Source organism: Danio rerio, chromosome 6 (assembly GCF_052040795.2).
Source record: "Danio rerio strain M-AB ecotype USA chromosome 6, GRCz13ab, whole genome shotgun sequence".
Lineage (NCBI taxonomy): Eukaryota > Metazoa > Chordata > Actinopteri > Cypriniformes > Danionidae > Danio > Danio rerio.
Window position 1 is genome coordinate 34148961 of NC_141026.1, and position 20796 is coordinate 34169756.

A 20796-nucleotide genomic window follows, 5' to 3' on the forward strand; every position below is an offset into this window, starting at 1 on the left:
TAAACTCTTTTATTCTAATCCACCAATATTTTTTTTTTTACCATACATCATTTACTCCATCCATGCACCCCCGATGACAGGCTTTACGTTCAGAATGACATCACAACACTGAGGCCAAATGCTCCATTGCTTTGAAAACTGTGCTCTGCAAATGTAGCACATCAGATTGAGACTTTTCTGGCTTCCAGTAAATGGTGCGAACAGCAAAGTGCCACATGAGCTGGAGCTGAGAGAGGTGAAGTTCTGCCATAATACCGGTCCTCGTAAAACTCTAAACCACCTCTTTAGTTTCACACTTGCTCTGACTTTACAAGCAGAGCCTGTGGTGACACAACGTGTGTGGGGTTGTGTGTGTATGTGTGTGCAGACTGGCATCGTAATACTGAAGAGAGATGCAACCTAAACCTTCGTCTGTTCTAGGCTAGGTACTATTACTAATTCTATTACTACTTATTAGCTAAGTAGAACCAAGTGTGCCGCAAGCCTACGTTTGAGTGAAGGTTTCGGCCGTTAGATCGCCCCCTGGGGGCTGGCTGCAGTACAAGTCATAAAGCCCGCCTCCTCCGTGTTAATGAAGGAGACTTGAGCCCAAATAAAAAAAAATATTACACTTGCAATAAAATGTCCCGAAAGATGGTTCTGGTCGATTAAGGCACTGGTTATTGTGCTGAAATAGGTGCAGATCTTCATTTTTGTAAACAGTTTGTTTTTAGCAGTAATTTAATGCTGGGCGTGTCATCGTGATTTACAGCTGTGATTGACAGTTTCTCAAAGCGCGGCGTCTAAGCTTCGGCAGGAGACTGAAGTAGACTGAAATGTTATTATTCGATTTCTGTGTTATTTTACCATGACAAAATGAGTTCAGCAGTAAACTATAGTTTCTGACATACATGATCCTGGTGGAACACTGTTTATTCGCTAAGTTCAGGGCTTTTTTCGGGCTTTATTAGTTTGGTGATACACGCCTAGCCACCCAGATAGCAAAACACAGTTCCGGCTAGATTCTCGCCTGCCGGAGACTTATCTCTTAGAGCTCAGACTGACTAATGTTACCTCTGCTGGACCTACTCCGGATGCCTGGACTCACTGCCCGATTCCAGTCCGAGTCAATCGAGCCAGATGCGGCGGCCGAGCGAGCAGGCGCTGCCGCATGCGAGCCGGAATCAGCCTGCGACGCCGCGAGTAAGTTATGCGCTGCGGCCTGGAGCTGGCGCGATTGAATATATAAAACCCTCATATTTGTTAACGTTATTACATCCATTTGTGTTGATATGACAGCAAACGCATGCTGAGAAGTTCGGGGGGCGTAGTTGATTTTACATAAAGCGTTTGATTGGAAGCTCGACTCCGCTCATTTTCACGGCTCCTCCTCTGGCTCCATCAGACAATCCTTCTGCGCATGTCTGGCTCCAATTTCAGCAGTCTTTTGCGACAGTTTGTGCCCGTCAAGCAGGCGTTTTGCCCTCAAGGCGTTCAATGGGAAAAAGGGCTGTCGCGTCGTCCATATTTTTTACAGTCATTGAGTAGAACTTGTAAAAATGTACACACATCTTTCATTTAAAAGATCAAATTTGCTTGATGCATCCTTTATGTGTTGACATACAAAGACACTAATTAATGATTTTTAAATGGGCAAATGGTGCTGTTAAATTACATGAATGTCCACTATGCTTCTAGCTGGTTAGCAGAGTAACTTTGGGGTGGACCAAAAATACACTACCTGACAAAAGTCTTGTCGCCTATCCCAGTTTTAGAAACAGCAAATAACAACTTGACTTTTAGTTGATTTTTTAGTATCAGAAGTGGCTTATATGGGCAAAGGACTCTAGATTATGCTTATTTTACCAAAATAAAATATGATCATGCATTGATTTTTAATTATTTACCCTCATCTTACCCCAGACATGCTCAATAAGGCTTACTTCTGGTGACTGGGCAGGCCAATCCGGAAGTATTTTGACTTTCTTTTTTTTCCTATAAACAAAGCAAATCTCCTTGTTTGGGGTGAATAAGTCATTATACAGTCAAAAAGGCAATAGTATTTTAATAGTGTTTACTGCATCATTTGCAATGCAACTGGAATATATATCCATACCTACATCAACATTTAAGTCACACGTGTACTAATATCCACAAAACTCCAATACGTGGTCTTGAAATGAACCCTGCTATGTACTAAACCTAATATCACCACTTCTCAATATACACAAATTAACATAGAGCCTAAAATCTTTCAACTGGCTGCATATAGACTATGAAATCACCAGTCTAAATAAGTGTAATTTTCTCAAAACAACAGACACGTCACAGCTCTGTTGCTGCCTTTACTCACAGACAAACTTGGAGTTGTTTGAGCGATGAATGCAGGTGGAGGCTTCATTAATCATGTGGACGCAGAGAAAGGTGTTGGATAAAGAAAAGTGACATTAGCTTCGGTGTGTAATGCGAGAGCCATTGAGGAGTTGAGTGTGTGTGTGCGCGTATGTACGTTTTGATTCTAACCAGGCCTGGCTTGTCTCAGCAAACGGCTTGATGAAGCAGGAAGTCATCCAAACACAAGCTATGCAGGCTGAACACCGTAAGGTGGTCTTGAATATGCGACACAAGCCCACACACAAAGGTTCAGCACCACCTGGAGAAAAAGACACCTATGAGACATGTCTATTATCAGCTGAGCCAGGACCAGTTCTGTTGAGAACGGCTGCATTAGCTGGTCAAGCACAGGTCTGTGAGTTTAAGGATGTAATGTACATCTGACTTTCTAGGATGAGATTATGTACGGTATATTGACCCATATAGTGTTAATATGATGCAATTATTATAGTATTTAAACATTAATATGTGCATTAATAATTAATATTAATAAGGTGACAGTAAAGGAAATTTTACATTTGTCAAAAATGTGTTTGGTGCAGGATGAGTGTCACAATCACCAGTAATCTAATCCTTACAGATCACTGGTAAACACATAGTCCACTAAAGAGCTTCAAATCCACCAGTATATGCACTACAAGTTCCAGTCATGCACCGCTCGTACGCACAGTTGGGAGCTGCTCATGAAGTGATTACATGAATTACATACACACAGCACACACGCACACCTCTTGGCTGAGTCTTGTTATACTATTACTGTAAACATTACGATGCGTTTCCCTTGCCATGTTTTGCCGTGTACCAATGTTTGGTTTGTTTGGTTTGTTTTACGTTGTCTGCTGCCTGCTTTTGACCATCCGCCTGTTTATGACCACATATCTGGATTTGCCTGTAATCATCTGTTTGCTCCTGTGTTGACTGTTGCTTGCTTGACTATTCTCTGCATAATTCTCCGCATTTCTTTGTCACCGTCTCACTTCACATTACAGAGAGTCATCAGTATATTTGATCTAGTTAACACAATCTTTTCTACACCGTGTTTGCGTGTTACCGACATCTCAACATTTGTAAATTTCCATACATTTCTAGATGTAGTTAAAGGTCTCATGAAGTGCTTTGGAATGTGCAATTTTTAATTTTATGTTTGACATAATCTCAACTGAAAAATGAAGAGAGGTTGCGACAGAGTAGCTCATCTCCTTTTAAAGAGCCAATAGCGGTTGAGCTCAAGCGCATCAAATGAAAAGCAAATGAGAAACATCTTGAAGGGGGTGTGGCATGTCAGATACTAGAGAGCATTTGATTTGGTAAGATTTGATGAGAAACTTAAGGATAAGGTGACGTTGAAAATAAGTATCGATTTAGGCAGAAATCTGAAAAAGGCTACAATCTTTCGATCTTTATATCAGTTTTATATTTTCTAAACATGAATTTTGTTACTGTTTTGAAGCACAACAGCTAATAGATATCCTTAAAACTAACAGACTTAAACTAACGTCAGTAATTTTTTAATTCACCAGACCCTTAATATCTACAAAGCTTATATGTGTACTAATAAAGATACACAACATGTTATATGTCATACACACTGGCAAAACATTTCAGCTAAAGGGAAATAAGCATTTAGTAGTAATCAAAACCAAATTGAAACATCTTTGACCATTTTTTTCTTATTTTAAACTAAATTTTAACAATTAAATTTAAGCTAAAAACATGCAAAAACTCAACAAACAACAAACAGAAAATAACAAAGACTAACAAAATAATTAAACATTTAGAAGTTTTTAAATCTCAAAAATTAAAAAAAAAAATTAATCTACTACCAAATCCACTTAATCCTTTTTTTTTTTTTTTTTTGCATTACAACCATTTAATTTCTCCCTCATGCACACTTTCTCCACCTATCTGGCATGCTTTTGCAATTATCTGGCATCCATAAAAGGAAAGAGTCATTATGCCAACTGAATGAAGAAAGGATATGTGTGCAAGTGAGTTGGTGTTTGTTATTCTGAGTGGTGAATTATGAGCATGTGGATGATACGAGTGCAATCTTCACTGTACTGCATATCTGACAACATAATGGGTGTTTACAGAGAAGGCTATAAGGTCACAGTGACTTTCTTTATCTGTGTGCATGTTTGGAAAGATGGCTTTGGCATCAGCATGCATCTGCTACGCATGTTCATGTGGGTTTGCAGAGATTCCTGGGGAGATGGCGCTGACTCAGGCCTACCCGTTCCAGCTTGGCCTGTAATCACAGCCTCCTGCATGACGAGTGCAGAATCAGAGCTGAAGTGAAGCCCGTGGGCCTCCGAGCAGCCATAAATCTCAGTCTGCTCATAAGGGTGTGGTGGCCAGGGGTGTGGAGCAGCGGCTGAATGTCAAACATGATATGTTAACAGCTGTAGATAGTGCCGCCCTCTGGGCCACTTGCACTGATTGGCATCTGACTAATTTGTGCAGCACACGTATCTGCCTTCAGTACATGTGGTGTCTATTTTGACAGCTTTGAGGTTACATACGTAGGTAAGGCTGCCACCCAGATTCATACTTCTTGCCAAAGTACTTTAAACAAGAGTGGTTGTTGGAATACTAGAGTTGCATTTCCTAAAGGAAGTTGCAGTTTGCAAGTCTGTAAAAGAATGTGTTCCAAGTTTCTGAATGTAGTAGTATACACAAGACTTGACCAATCACAATTGACTTTGACATGGATAATATAGAATTTAAAGATTGGAAGCTTTCATTTTTTAATGATAAATGGAATAATAAAAAAAGCAAAAATCACAAAAGATATCCAAAACTATTGGCTTATATATTTTCTCCAAAGATAACTGCGATGACCTGCTTAAAGCTTTTTAGAATACATTAAAATTCAGATTTGTTAATTAGTCATTCAAATTGATTCACTGAATAGTAGGGATGCACTGATATGGATTTTTGAGCTGATATCGATAACCGATATATTATCGCCTATACATATTTCAAAATGTATATTGTTATACAGTAAACAACTGATTATTTTATAAACTTCAGAAAAGTTTGACTTGATCTTATGAACAGTGTACTCAAAGCAAATATATAATATAATATAATATAATATAAATATAATATAATATAATATAATATAATATAATATAATATAATATAATATAATATAATTTACGAATGCAAGGTGATTATATAGACCCATATTCATGATTTTACATAAATTAGCAGGCCAAAAATGTATAATTTCGTTTTCTTTGCATAGCAAATTAAGATGCAACTTGACTGGCGCATAAAAATAATAGGTTAAATAACAAAATGGGATTTAATAAACAAACAAGTAAAATAAATATATATTTAAATAAAATGAACATGAAAGAACTAAAAAACTATCGCAAAAAAGCTCAAATGTTTTTGAATATAATGTGTTACAGTAATGCACATCCAGTACAGACCAAAAGTTTGGACACACCTAATTCAAAGAGTTTTCGTTATTTTCATGACTTTGAAAATTGTAGAATCACACTGACGGCATCAAAACTATGAATCAACACATGTGAAATTATATACATAACAAATGAAGTGTGAAACAACTGAAAATATGTCATATTCTAGGTTGAATGACCTTTTGCTTTGATTACTGCTCTGCACTGGTGTTTTCTTGATGAGCTTCAAGAGGTAGTCAGCTGAAATGGTTTTTACTTCAGGTGTGCCCTGTCAGGTTTAATAAGTGGGATTTCTTGCCTTATAAATAGGGCTGGGACCATCAGTTGGGTTGTGCAGAAGTCAAGTGGATACACAGCTGATAGTCCTACTGAATAGACTGTTAAAATATGTATTATGACAAGAAAAAAGCAGCTAAGTAAAGAAAAATGAGTGGCCATTATTACTTTAAGAAATAAAGTTCAATCAGTCCCAAAATTTGGGAAAACTCTGAAAGTATGCTCAAGTGCAGTCGCTAAAACCATCAATTGCTACAAAGAAACTGGCTCACATGCGGACTGCACCAGGAAAGGAAGACCAAGAGTCACCTCTGCTGCGGAGGATAAGCTCATCCGAGTCACCAGCCTCAGATTTACAGCAGCTCAGATTAGAGACCAGGTCAATGCCACACAGAGTTCTAGCAGCAGACACATCTCTAGAACAACTGTTAAGAGGAGACTTTGTGCATCAGGCCTTCATGGTAGAATAGAGCATCTTGCAGCAGCATGCTATTCCATTCGGTTTGCATTTAGTTGGACCATCATTTATTTTTCAACAGGACAATGACCTCAAACACACCTCCAGGCTGTGTAGGGGCTAGTTGACCAAGGAGAGTGATGGGGTGCTGCGCCAGATGACCTGGCCTCCACAGTCACCGGAACTAAACCCAATCGAGATGGTTTGGGCTGAACTGGACCGCAGAGTAGAGGCAATAGGACCAACAAGTGCTTAACATCTCTGGGAACTCCTTCAAGACTGTTTAAAGACCATTTCAGCTGACTACCTCTTTAAGCTCATCAAGAGAATGCCAAGAGCGTGCAAAGTAGTAATCAAAGCAAAAGGTGGCTACTTTGAAGAACCTAGAATATGACATATTTTCAGTTGTTTCATACTTTTTTGTTGTGTATATATTTCCACATGTGTTGATTCATAGTTTTGATGCTTTTAGGGTGAATCTAAAATTTGCATAGTCATAAAAATAAAGAAAGCTCTTTGAATGAGAAGGTGTGTCCAAACTTTTGGTCTGTACTGTATGTACAAATATGTAATGTCCGAAAAGGTGTTTTGACAGTTCAAAGCCACTGTACAAGCAAAAAGCTATATGAAATATAGGTGCTGCTAAAATGTAGGTGCTGCTGGTCAATCAGACAATTGTTATAATATTAAATATGTTGATTGAACTGAAAACAATCTTCAATTAACAACACATGGCAACACCTTGATAATAACAAACAATATAATATTAGATTACAAACAACCCATCAAGTTGTTTAGCATTTGTGCATCGCTGCTATTATGTTTACACATGTAATACTTTTCCCGAGGCAATTCACACCAAAATACACAATGACACTCATATCACGATGACAACATATCAACAATAATATGGTTACTTACTGAGTTACTTACTAAGTCCAGAAAGAATGGACTTAGAAGGAATGAACAATGTGAGTTAAGCTGCACTGGACAAGTCTGAACAAGTTTGACCAACGCATGCGCAAGGTAGGCAGTTCTGTACGATCTATTACGTTAAAGATATCAGCCTAATTTTGATTTCAGATTGATAACAATAACTGTCAAAATAGCATTTATCGGCTGATAACGATATGGCCGCCGATATATTGTGTATCCCTACTGAATAGAAATCAATTTGGCTTCAAAACATATTTTACTAGACACAAGCTCAACAAAAGACCAATATTTTAGATCAGAGTTAAATGTTCAAATAAAAAAATATGATATGTTAAAAAAATGTAGAATTGTAAATTTAACATTTTAGCAGCCACTTGTCCTAAAATGGGTTTTTATTAAATCTTTAATTCATATAATTCTTCAGAAATTATAGTATTATGCTGACTTAGTCATTACATTTTTAACAACACTTATTTATTATTTATTACACTAAAATTACTAAATTATTTAATAAACTAACATACAAACCAAAGTTTGTAGAAATTTTGAAAAAATATATGACATTAAAACAACATACTGTCCAATAAAACTAAATATACAAGTTAGAAACATTAAAAACTAAAAAATCATCATATACTGCATGCTCTGGTGGTTAGCTTCACCTCAGGTGTGGGCTAATGCCCTGAAAATGAATCCCAACTTCAAAAAATATCTCTTCAATTGAGAACACCCAATCTGTTTCCAATCAAAGCCCATTCAGCCCATTTATCTCAATCAAACTCAAGCATGATTCCTGAAGAGACCCGACTGAGTGACAACTGAAACAGTCAGACTCTGCAATCAACTGCAAGTCCTGAGAGACTTGGATGAGGCAAGACAAGATTCCACCAAAACATAAGCCTCACATCGCGCTCCCAATCAAGAGAGGAATTTATTAGGGCCTCTGCTGAGACGTATCATTCCCTGACTCATCACTGGGGATTTGCGGAATTCCTGCATTATCTCCTCTATCTTTCATTTGTTTTCCCTTTCAACTGGATGGTTCTGCTATTTTATCTTCCTTCAGTCCCAAGAGTGAGAGAGTTGTACAATAGCATCCAACCTTTTCTTCCCTTAACTTACGGTTATTGTTTTTTCCTCTTGCACAGACCACACAACACATGTTTGTTTTGTGAATTGTGGGGACATTCAATAGGTTTCCATTGTTCTTATATTGATATCAAATCCATAAAATCAACCCTCAAAAAAAAAAAAAAAAGTACAGTTTTAGTTTATATAAAAACTCGTTCTGTATGATTTTAAGTATTTAAAGAGTTTTTTTTTGTGAAAATGAGGACATCAATAAAGTCCTCAAAATTCACAATTTCCATGTAATACTTGTGTTATACTCAAAGCCATGTCATTATACACATTATGCACATTTATATTTGTGTTCTGATGTCACAAAAACATATGCACACCTTATAATATGGCCTTAAGTCTCTGTCATACAGCACTTTTTGCTCCATACACTTCCATTCATACACACGTGAATGCAGCAAACTGGAACTGCAAGCTCATGCAAAAAATTTTGCATGTCACCATGTTCCAAAGTTTAAGCTTGGTGAACTCTAATCAAAAAAAAAAAAAAAAAGTGACCTATAAGAGAAACTTATTGCTCACTTTATCAATGTCTAATCAACGTGTTTCATCCCTGCTCTCTTTGCAGCACCATACAACAAATATTGCATGATCAAACTCTAGTGTGTCATTATTCTAACCCTACCCCTAAACCTGACCCTCAGGAAACCTGTGGCAAATTTTAAATGTGAAAAGGTCACATTAAGTTTGATTTAACAGTTTTGAATTACGAGGACACAAGGCATATTCTCATAAACAGCCTCGTCATTGTAATACCAAGGCCATAACTCTAACATTATACAAATGTGTCCAAATAAACCACCAAAACCAGTACACACACACACACACACACACACACACACACACACACACACACACACACACACACACACACACACACACACACACACACATACATACACACACACACACACACACACACAGGCATTAACCTTTCCTCATCCCTGTCTCCTGAGGGCAGCTCTTTTCTCTCTCTCAGTACCTTGATACCTCACAAGTAGACTTCACAAGACTCAACAAATTTTTACTTGTTTTACAACTGATTCCCTTAACGTGTAATTACATGGCTGTGCTGCAACAAAAATAAACCTGCACTACTTAACCTCAAAAACTCAATGCAAAACATAATACGTTTTACAGCTTTGACAAGTTTTTTTTTTATAAATGCTACAATTATTAATTGCTCATAGATGTTGTTTGCATCTTGCGCACATTAAATATGTCAACAAATTAAAGGATTGGCCTTGAAATCAACAGGAGATGCAGTTTTTCAAACATATGTGGAGAAAACGACCATTTATTATTGTGGAACACAATAAGTTTGTTCTCTGAAGACAAAACTCTCCAATCATTGTGACTGGATCGGACACTTGAGGCCAGCACAATAACAATATTACCTCATGTCCATCTGTACACAACTAATCACTGAGTCTGACAGCACATCCCACTGCACACTCTAACACATGAAAACACATCTTTACATTTTCTGAACCCATGGCTAGGGTTATGTAGTAGCTAAGATAGCCTTGCATGGTTTCAAAAGACCTACTCTTATTAGAGGTGTAATCGGGCCATAAAAGTTAGGCCTGATAGGTCCCGAGTCTGACAAGTACATTTTGATTGACACCTTTTTAAGAGCTCGAACCAGTTTACAGCCTGGCATTATTCAAATGTGCACATGCACACAGCTCTTTTGGCTTTTGTTTTAAGATTGAGGCATTTATTCATAACAAACGTAGGCTAGGCTATAGGCCACATGGAAGTTGGAACAAAGAAATAAAATAAGTCCGCTGTAACATCGTAACATTGCAGCTCTCTATAGGCCTAGGTACATAAACTTAAGCCTTTAAATTGGCCTACACACCAATAAAAACAAGTCTTTCCACACGATTTATATTACAATCAATTCTAAATTGCCAGCGACACAGTGGCGCAGTAGGTAGGGCTGTCGCCTTACAGCAAGAAGGTCGCTGGTTTAAGCCTCAGCTGGGACAGTTGGTGTTTCTGTGTGGAGTTTGGATGTTCTTCCAGCGTTTGCGGGGGTTTTCTTTCCGTAATACGCAGTGCATGAGCGACTGCCGAAATACCAAGGTGGCTAGAATGAACGTTCTTATTGAACTGGCAGCTAGCCTGACCGCAGTCAAAATTAACTCTTTTTGACTTCTCCGACATCATTTGTTTAACCTTTGCAGGGATGGATTTAATGTTGTAACAAACGATTTGATTACTTTCTCGTGCTAATCAAAGTAAAAGAAATTAAGCTCGAACCCATCCGAACCCGTTGGGTCCCGTCGGGTTCGGTCAACTAGGTAACTAGGAAAATGGATTATGCAACCAGTCCTTCAACCAATAAGTCTTACAGGTTGCTATTACTTTAAAGGTGCACAAAAATCATGGCTTTAATCCCATATACTGATAAAAGCGTACATTAAAGATGCCCTATAATGTATACCAAGGCATAGTAGAATAATAAAAGATCGGTATATAAAAATGGGCATACGGTGAGCCTCAGACACCACTGTTTCCTGGTTCTCATGTAAATTCTCATATAAAACCCTGGTGAACAATGGGCCAATCAGAGGACAAAGCAAACTGTGACGAGACTCATGGGCCATGCTCTCCACATTTGCATGTAGGCCTACTTTAGATCATTAATCTGGACCTGATGAGCAGCTACACCATCAAGAGAACATGACTCATATGCAGCTCTGAGGTAATCAAAAAGCTCCGAAAGCATTAATATGCACACCTCAGGGTGCTTTCAATAAATAAATAACGTTTTCTAGTGATACAGCAGTGGTAATTTTCCTCTCTCAATTGTTTTAAGCATATCACTATGTATGTGAGACTTTTATTTTAAAAACGCGAGCCCTAAGTTTTTTACTGTGCGTAACTGGGCAATGAAAGCTTGAGGCATGTTTCAAACTCACCTCAGGACACAAAATGCAAGATTTACAGATTACACATTTATTCTTCTCCACACCGAAGTGGCATAAGGTATGTTTAGTTACATCTTTTGTTAATTTATTGTGTGTTTTCTGAAATCTGATGCATATTTTTCAACAAAACACATATAGACTGCTGAATCATGTTAAATCACTGAGCTCAACTGTCATATCTTCATGCAGAGGTTGATACAAACTTCTGGCTATGTTTTCTAGATATATCGAGATATATCGCTATCACTCTCTTTTGTCAAGTTTAATTATAGTTTAGCCTTTATCCACAACAGATCTGGTGTGCAAAGCAAAGTTTATTTGTAGACTAATTTTGAGAGGATCACGTGCTTATGATTGCTTCCAGCTCAATTTATTCAATTTAGGATTCACCAACCAGACAATTCCTAAGCCACTATTAAAACCACTATAAATACCCTAAGTTCCATATAACAGCCATCTTCGTTTTGAAGAATCCCTCCTTCCACCCCTACTCCTCCTCCTTTCCTAGATGGGTGGCACGGTGGCCCCGTGGTTAGCACTTAAGAGATAACTAATAACTAAGAGCATGTCTATAGTGCCGATTTGGATTAGTCAATTAACTTAAGTTGCATGTTTCCTCCCACCATCCAAAAACATGCAACTTAAGTTAATTGACTAATCCAAATCGGCACCATAGACATGCTCTTAGTAATTAGTTATCTCTTAAGAGCAATCACTATCTGTTCATTAACTATTAAAGCAGGGGAGTCCTCGAGATCTACCTGAGCTCAAAGTCCCCTCTCGCCTTGCAAACGGGAGGAAGCCCTGGGCTCGAGGATCTTATGAGCTCAGGGCTCTCTCCAGGGACAGCATGCCAAACAAGCTTTATAATCAATCATCAGCTAAGTGGGAACTCTTGAAATAGGTTAACATTACTCTTATATTTGTCTGTGTTTAGCGAGTGGCACATCAGAGCCAAGCTCATTAATATTCCAGACACGAGCTATATATGGTCAATTATGGACCGTCTGATTCTATGTGTATTATATAAATGAGCTTAAAAAAATTTTCTGAAGTTTTTTGAACTTACTGAAGCCATAAACCTACTATGTAGATATCAGAGAACAATTTAACCTATTAAACCAATGCAGTATATGGAACTGCAGTATTCTGTCCACTAAGATACAACTTTAAAAATAATTAGCTATTTTTTTCCAGCATTTATAATTTGTTTTGTTTGTGAGCTTCTTAAATTTAACATTAAAATGATGGTGATTTGAATGACTTAATCTCATGTAATTAACTTATGCTTTCAGTTTCCACTAGCAGGAGTCAAATAGACCCTTACATCGCTGGTAAAATCCTTTTCAAGCCTGAATCATTCTTATTTTTAAGAGTTTGCAGAGTGCCAATGTGCTTTAAATAACAGCCAAAAAACTTTATTAGCAGTTCCGTTCTTATTTAAAAATGGTGTTGTGAAAACACTGCCAAAGCATACAATTAGAAAAGTAACACTTTCCTAAGCTGCGTCTTGATTGACTAACTTCACATTTAAACCAAGTCCCTAAATTTCTCTTTTAATTTCCACTAAATCTCTTGCAATATTCCAAAGTGTTATGGACATAACAGAGCTTTTGGACACGACCACACTGATGTATTATTTACATCCTTTCTCTTTGAAGCGAATGGTTCTTTCGAAAGTAAATTACCTCACTCTGACGGGGTTTAAAGGGGGAAGTAATAACAATGTCAGCTAAGGTGACAGGATAAAGAGTCCTGTAATGCAAGTAGCAGTGCAATTAGTCAAACATGAGGTGACATGACAGAGGACTGAGCTAAACACACAGCTTCAACGTGTCAGTCACCTGATATACAGAGGTCTGAAAGTGAGAAAATTGAGAGTGTAATAATGAGACCATGCGAGAAATAGAGAGAGACAAATGCCTCCCGCCAGTTCCTCACAATCCCCTTCATCTGCAGTCTCATCTCTGAACGGAGAGACGCATTTGCCCCAAAATTGCAACCACAACACTGCACAAGCCCAAACATTTACATAATTCAAGCTTGAAGGCATTCACACACACTCTGAGGCTCCCAGTAAGAAGCATTACCATTCCAGTGCCTTTGCTAATGAGCACTTTTGCCAGGCTTTGAGAAAAGCTTCCTAGATGCAAAGCAGATGGAAAAAACTTTGATTACATCTGAAGAAGTGATTACAAAAGAAGAGGAAGAGTCGAACATGAGGGAAGAATAACCTTTTGAAAACTTTTGTCTGTTCTTAATGTGCACATTTCCAACACAAAGCGAACTTAGACAGTTGTTTCTTCTCTCAAGTTTCAGAGTTAGCCTTAAATGGGAACAGCAGGGACCTTTAACTAATGGAAGCTTTGATTTTGCCCTTCAGGGACGTCTCTGTGGAAAACGCGGCATCCCATATCTCACATCAGAGGTGAAGTGCATCTGCATTGAGCCAAAAGTCCTACAAGAGCTGCAAGTCACCCATAATAGCTGTGCTGGGAGCTCATGCAGAACATACACTGTGATATTCAGTGCAATAGTAAATCCATATTTATACATATACGTATACACTGTTTTACACGGCTGCTATTCAACTTCACCTTCATGCTGAATCTCACAGCACCCACCTCTTTGTCAAAGTCATCAGAGGAAAAATATCTGGCATTACGAAATGCTAAGCTTAAAATCAAGAGATCCATCTAACCACATCCTTTGGAAATCAGCCCAGCTTCCTGAACAATTGACTTAAGAGAGTCAGTGGTTTTCTCTGCAAGTTTGAAGCATTATCTGTTCAGTTTCATCCTGTAGCTCTGCCTCAGATTAAGCCACCATTAATATTGCAACTTTTTAGGGTGCATATATGTGTGGTTGTTTTTGTGTCTGTGTGTGCGCGTTTGTGTGTATATAAGCATGCATGTACGTTTGTATGTATGTATGTATGTATGTATGTATGTGTGTATGAATTTACGATGCAAAACCCTCTATAAAATTAGCATTAAAGTACTAAAGTTAGCATTTTTTTACTCAAAAAGGTTTGTAGCGAGTAGTGCAGGGTTGAGAGCCTTGAAAGTAGAACGAGGCTGGTGGCACTAGTGTCTGTCACCTGTGTGCGTCCCCTGTCTTGAGTCTCACGGGGGAGCTTTGGAAAATTAAGAACAGAGACAGCAGTGGAGGACAAGAGAAGACTGCTGGCCTGGGGTCCATTCTTTGTACCTCGCTTAAATAATCTTAGAAAGTGGTCCTCAACCACCAGGCCGCAGAACAGTACCAGTCCGTAGATCAATTGGTACTGGAAGAAGAAATCATTTATTATTTCCGTTTTATTCATTATCGGAGTCTGAACAATCTTTTATTTTGAAAATTGACCGTATTCTCTCAGTTACATCTTAGTCACTTGAGCACCCAAATTTAACCCACAAGCAGCAAAATGAGTAAGAAACAGATGTCTATGGAAAGTGAAAACCAATGAGGGATCCACGAACTGTCAAGGAATGGATTCGTAATCTATTTGTCAACAAATCTGGTGAATCTGATTGAGATCCTAAATGACAGCAGCCTTTTAGGGGCCATTTGCATATCGTGTCTATTGTGCATATTCTGTTCCCACAAGTTCATTGTTTCCAATGGAGGTGCGTGGCTTGCTTGCACAAGCGACGTGACACGTTCCCGCCTTCCAGACCAAACGCACCAAGTTAAATGAATCCTGCGAACGCACTGCGAGTCACATGACAGGAATTGGCCGTTCAGCTTCAGCTTGTATGGAATATCCACATTTCGGTAGACTAATTATCTCAGAAAAACACTGAACACCTGAACACTGCAGTGCTTTGAAGTTTTTTTTCCATAAATAAAACTTGTATCAGAGTGACAGTAATGTTTTGTTAGCTGTTATCCTCTGAGAAAATGGTTGATGGTCGCCTAGCAACAACATCACACCCCCCACCTCCCCCGGTCTGTGGCAAAATTCTAAAACAATTCTAAAATTCTTCTGTCTGCAGTGATGAAAATGTTGAGGACCACTGATCTAAGATGATCTGACAGATCCTTGCCCCCGGTTTCACAAACAAGGTTTAAGGCTGGTCAAGATGTATTTGCATGTTTGAGCTGTTTCAACTCAAAATAACTTGTGGTGAGATGTCTTAAAATATGTCAGTGTCATTTTTTGTCTCCAGGTGCACACCAGTAAGGCCATTTTTATAAATGTGGCTTAAATAGCCTAATTTAACTAAGGCCTAGTCCTGGCTTAATCTAAGCCCTGTTTGTGAAACTGAGCCTTGATCTTTTAATCCTTATAACTGATATTTGGCTTATTTGGTTCTTCAAACAAGTTGAATCAGATTAAAATGTCTGGATGAATTTATCTGAGATCGCTGCATGTGTTGTGAAGGTCTGATCAATTGATCCACGAAATCATGATCGGCAATGCAACAATTGGCTAATGGCACAGCGGAGTAATGACATCATCTGATTAATATTTAATTATCCATGTGGGCAAAATTAAATACAATTTGTAGTAAACGGTTTGTTAAATATGATAACTAAACAAAAACAAAAAGATAAAGAGAAAGACAACAAAGCAAAAAACAAACAAACAAACGAATGACAAAATACAGGACAATAACCAAAACACAAATCAAAAACATACAAAAACACAAAACGGCAACAAATCAAGACAAAATAAAACAAATTTCCAATGTCAAACATTTTGGCATGGCTAAGCACAGACTTAGCCATCCCATATACCCTTAGGACCTATTTTGTACTAAAGTGTCCGGTATATCTTGCAGTCCTAATGGCCAATATCTCTCAAAAGACCACTGGGAACACTGTGTAGCCGTGCACATATTTCGTACAGTCGGTGAATGATGATCTGATCTAAAAATGGCACATTTGCTGCAGATAAAGCATTAAATGCTTGATGAATGTGTGCTTCAACTCTAGCACAACAGTTCAAAAGTTTTAAAATACGGACTTTGTCCCAAATGCTTTTTTCCCCAGAAAGAACCATCCTTTACAAGTTTATATTTCTCATAATTAAGTGTCTACAAAAGAGGTAAAGACCTCAGAAATGAGCAAAAGAAACATCTGCTGTAAAAAAATAACTGTGGAGGGAGTGGAGAAATAAACTCACCTACAGGGTCAACAAGGTGATCATCCATTCAGGAACATGAGGGGGAGAGAAGGGAACATGGAAAAAAGAGAGAAAGAACAAAGAAAGAGATTAAAAACATTTAATAACAGAGATCTCAGATTAATGTAGACTGAACACATTCTGTTAAAGGATAGTTTATGGAAAATATGTATGGCTATTCGTATGTGCAACATTTGTGAACTAAGATGATTTTTTTTAGATTACAATAGCTTATTTTTTCCCCACTATTAAACATAATTTGTTTAAAAGTCTGATTTACTGTAGATGTGTAAAATGATACAAATTAAAACAAATGTTTGCTTGTTTACAAAAAAAAAAATATATATATATATATATATATATATAAACATTTATATACTAATATATATATATATATATATATATATATATATATATATATATATATATATATATATATATATATATATACATTTATATACTAATACACACACACACACACACACACACACACACACACACACACACACACACACACACACACACATATATATATATAGTTGAAGTCTGAATTATTAGCCTCCCAAACGATGTTTATTAGATTCACACACACACACACACACACACACACACACACACACACACACACACACACACACACACACACACACACACACACACATATATATATATATATAGTTGAAGTCTGAATTATTAGCCTCCCAAACGATGTTTATTAGATTCACACACACACACACACACACACACACACACACACACACACACACACACTCACACACACACACACATATATATATATATATATATATATATAGTTGAAGTCTGAATTATTAGCCTCCCAAACGATGTTTATTAGATTCAGGAAATTTTCTGAAATGTCTGATAATATTTTTTCTTCTGGAGAAAGTCTTATTTGTTTTATTTGGTTTAGAATAAAAGCAGTTTTTATTTTTTATGAAACATTTTAAGGTCAAAATTATTAGCCCCTTTAAACTAATTCTTTTCCGACTGTCTACAGAACAATATAAAGAGTTATAAAAGTTATAAAATTACTTGCCTAATTACCCTAATCTGCCTAGCTAAACTAATTAACCTAATTAAGCCTTTGAATGTCACTTTAAGCTGTATAGAAGTGTCTTGAAATGATCTAGTAAAATATTATTAACTGTTATCATGGCAAAGACAAAATAAATCAGTTATTAGAGATGAGTTAGTAAAACTATCATTATTAGATGTGTTGAAAAAATCTTCTCTCCATTAAACAGAAATTGGGGAAAAAATAAACAGGGGTTAATAATTCTGACTTCAACTGTAAATATACATATCAACACTTTTCTAAACATAATAGTTTCTAATAACTGATTTATTTTGTTTTTGCCATGATGACAGCACATATTTGACTAGATATTTTTCAAGACACTTCTTTACAGCTTAAAGTGACATTTAAGGGCTTAACTAGGTTAATTAGGTTAACTAGGCAGGTCGATGGTTGGTTAAGAAACAAGTTAAGTGTGTGGTTTAATTTTTCAACGTTTCTACAAGTTTCATTAAGTCAAATTTCAGACTTATTAACACCTTTTTAAGACCACTGTGAATGAAGTTGCTTACACAAGGCTAAACGCTTTTCTACAGGCCCAGTTAAACATGAAAGAACATTAAAAACAAATGCTATTGTAAGGAAGACAATCAAATTATATTGGTAAATAATTAAAGTATTGGTAAAAAATATTTTGCTATTTTTTTTTTATTGAGATGGAATGCCACTTATTGAGATGGAAAGAGCATTCCGATTGGATGGGTGTTCGCCCCATTTGGGTAAAGCTTTACATGGACATAGGGAAATTAAGACCTGTGTATAATGATTCATGACTTACAGCCCAATAATCTAGTGAATTTAAGACTGTAAATTAAGATTTTAAATTTTAAGACGTTTTAAGACCCTGCAGATACCCTGTTTTTTGCATACTTCACAATTTTTTGTTCTTATTATTTCTATTTAACACTAGCTTTTACATTTCTGCGCAGACTCAAAATTATGCTCTCTTGTCTTCTTTTTAAAAAGGGGGAAAACATGGCACTACACATCATACCTTAAAAAAATATCACTCATACTTCTCAATAGTATAACAGAGCCATAAGAAGGATCTCGATTTCTCATGGTCCGCTTCAGTAAAGAGATGGCACAGCACAAAAGAGTCTTTGAGTTTGCTTTGGTCTAATAAAGGCAGAGAGCACGACCCTGCACCACCTGCCTCGTAAAGTCAGTCACATGATATCAGTTATATGATCCCACCGTCTGGTCCGTGCAGGTCAATACTTACGACTCCACGGCGGACCGGCGGATTTGGAGAGCATAAGGGTGACATAATCATAACAGTCACGCGAGCAATTCTTTACAAGCACCAACGAAACACATCCAGCCGCATGCACACAGCAACTGAAACGCTCTTCTCAAGACCACCGCTTTCAGAAAAGAAAGGCCTTGCCGGAAATGATTACTGTAATATCTAACTCAATCTTTTGTGGGTATTCGTTTTTGATTGCCTTTAAGGATTTTTTCAACACATTTTAATTTGAAGCGTACTTACTGACTGCCGAACACTATTACCATTTATAAGAAATCTCCTTCTCGAATGCTGTCTCTCTCGAAAAGCTGCTTCCACGGAGCTAAATTGCTTACAGATTGGCTCCAAGTTTCTATGCCAAGTTTGGATGGCGTAGATCTGGCTGCACATTCACTATAGGAAAGCGGAGGCTTTGTTCTGCTGCTTCTGCACACGCCAAGTCTTGACGAAAGAAAAACAACTAAAGCGCTTCATTTCATTTAAAAGAGACCTATGGGTTTTTCGGCCAGGGACAGAGGGCAGATATGCTGTGCCATCAAACAGAGATGAGCTGCAGAGAGCAAAGCAGGAATTGAGGAGTTTCTGTTGGCTCAAGGAAGAAACCTATTAAAACTCTAAAACATGCAAAGCAAGGGATTTTTTTTTTTTTGGTAATGAAAAACTTGCAATTGATTTTGTGTCATGTTTAAAATATTTTAACATATACTGTGAAAGAGACTTGTCGATGTTATTAATAAAGATTATTGGAGTACTTTATACTTTAGTACTTTAGCAGATATATAATTATATAGAGTAGTCAAAATTTGAAGTGAATCAAATATGTTTTTCAGAATTGTTTTATAAGCAAGAGTGGGTGTTGTTTAATTGTTTTAGGACTTTGATGAAAAGGTTGATGCACTTCAAATGTTGATTACTGTATACTTTATATAGTCTTTCTACTAGAGAAAATATTTATTTTTTTGTATAGTGCAGTAAAACATCATTCTCATGCTAAATTAAACTCAGAAACTTAAAGTATGATGCACTTTAAATTAATTAATATCTTAAATTAATTTTTAATAAAATAATAAATTTTAAATTTTTAAATGCAATATATATTTGTATGTTTTTTGCTCTTTAAATTTTTAATTAATGATTTTATTCATCATGGTTAATTAATCGTAAAGGCTTCTCAACACCACATTTCTTCATGGAACAAAACTGCTGCAACTAAAAGTTATGCCAACTGTGCGCTAATTAAAAAAAAATGTCTAAGCTCGTACACCAAGGCTAATATGCACACACACTTGATAAACTATGGCTGGGGCTATTACTGTAACTGAGAGCCAGTCACATATTGTGTCTTGCGCATTCGCAAGTTCGCTATTTCCAATGGAGGTACACGGCTTACGTGTGTAAATTGCGAACGATGCTCACTCTTTCCAGGCGGACCAAGTTAAAAGAATGTCATAAGCACACTTGAAGACATCAACTGACTGATCAGCTTCATGTTTTGTATGGAATATACGCATATCTACGAATAAGATGAAAAAATACTAAAGGAAAAACCAAGCAAGTTTTTAAAATAGCTGATCAAAAGTGCCCTTCAGACAGAGGTTCAGCAGCCTTTGACTATTTGCTCTCTTTATAAGAGAAATACTTAGCTAATGTGTAGCTTAGATTTACATTAGACACATACTTTTTTTTATTTAATTTATTTACTTGGGTTTAAAAGCCTAAAACTTTTTTTTTTTCATTTATTTTTAAGTCCAAAGAGAAATGGACTATTGTT

At 37.0% G+C, this 20796-nt stretch overlaps 1 protein-coding gene and 1 long non-coding RNA gene across 2 annotated transcripts in view; both read right to left on the reverse strand.

Moving 5' to 3' along the window:
* ror1 (receptor tyrosine kinase-like orphan receptor 1) overlaps positions 1 to 20796 on the reverse strand; it is a 199159-nt gene that overhangs the window by 106678 nt on the left and 71685 nt on the right. The window lies entirely within an intron of this gene.
* LOC147836399 (uncharacterized) lies at positions 13113 to 16680 on the reverse strand. The gene is made up of 2 exons (XR_015493884.1): positions 14726 to 16680; positions 13113 to 14638 (listed from the first exon to the last, which is right to left on the reverse strand). It is a non-coding gene; the product is annotated as an uncharacterized LOC147836399 (long non-coding RNA).